This window comes from Cinclus cinclus, chromosome 16 (genome assembly GCF_963662255.1).
Source record: "Cinclus cinclus chromosome 16, bCinCin1.1, whole genome shotgun sequence".
NCBI classification, from domain to species: Eukaryota; Metazoa; Chordata; class Aves; order Passeriformes; family Cinclidae; genus Cinclus; species Cinclus cinclus.
In genome coordinates, this window is record NC_085061.1 from 3109656 (window position 1) to 3111128 (window position 1473).

The following is a 1473-nucleotide window of genomic DNA, read 5'->3' on the forward strand; positions in this document are numbered from 1 at the left end:
TGTTACTTTCCGAGAAATTTTGCCATATCTTTAATTTTATTGTGTATCACAGGTTGCCTTTCTGAAACCTGGATCCAGAGTTCACTGAAATCACTGGAAGTAATCCCTGACATTTTGGATGACTCTAGATCAGACCAACCAGGTGGTGGGGTGCTTGTTTTGAACCACTGGACTAGTCAAAGTTGTTATCCCCACCTGTTATTAAGTCAGTAGTTTTGGTTGTAATGACGCTTCAGGCTTTTATTTCCACCCTCCAGTGGAAACAAGGTGGCTGGGCATGTGCTGTAGGTGTAGGGTGAAGACACTGTCTGAGCATGCAGTAGCAGAAAACACAAAGGTGGCAGAAGGCTCGGTGTCAGTCTGGGAGGAAATGCTGTGCATTAAATCCCCAGCTAGCTGTGATATTTGGGAAGTGCCAGTTGTCAGCACAGTGCCAAAGGAGCAATCTGCTCAGTGCTGGCAGCTCTGCTCCCCTCTGCCAATTCCAAATGCCACTGAGTCGCTGGAGAGGGAGCCCAGCCTACTCTTTGTTGGAGGGCTGATAGGTGTGAGGAGTGGAGTTGTGTAATAAGTGAAAGAAAGGACAAATCAAGAGGAAATGGAGGAATTCCTCAGGGTGCCATCTGTGATGCAGATTACCAGGGAGGCAGAGCAAAAGTGAATTTCTTCTTTTGTGGATTAATTCTGCCAGGCTGCCATCAGTGAGCTAACATGCATTCTGCCTTTCAGGATCATAAAAAACAGAGCAAGTGCTGACATCTATTATTAACACTGCTTTCAAATCAGCACTGGAGGGAAATAATGGAATGTATACCTGAAAGTTTCCAGCTACCACCATAAAGGGCAGAAAGGTGGGGAGGTGACTTACATCAGCCACAGCTTTCTTTGCTCCCTCATCACCTCTTTAGTGTTTGCTGATGATTTCCTCGTGCTCATTAGTCATGTGTTGAAGGTCAGGGCCCAACTTTCATTTAATAGGAAACAAGCTGATATTAGAGGGCAGGAAGAAATCTTAGAGACCCAAAACATCGTCCTGATCTGCTCCTCTCTTCCATTCAGCTGCCAGAGATGATTTGTGAATGATGCAATGATACACCTCTGAGGCAGAGACAGACCCTGTTGTTTACCAAGGTCTGAAATCTGCATCCATTTTTCTGAATTTCTGTCGGATTTGAGTTTATATACCAATATTATTTATTTCAAAGCTCTGCTGCAGTAGCAGCAGCTGGCTTTAGACCTGACTGAAGCTGTATTTGATTGCTTTCTCAACAAACATAGTCTCGGCACTGGTCTCTCTGTTTATTATATAGATGTGTCTTTTTATCTCATGGAAAATATGAGCCCCACAGCTCATTTAATGCTTACTGTTTACTGATATGAATCATTGGAGGACTGTTGCTGTTGTTGCTGTAAAAATAATAACAATAAAAACACTCTATGGAAGGACAGCTCCAAAAGCTTTAATAGAAAAAA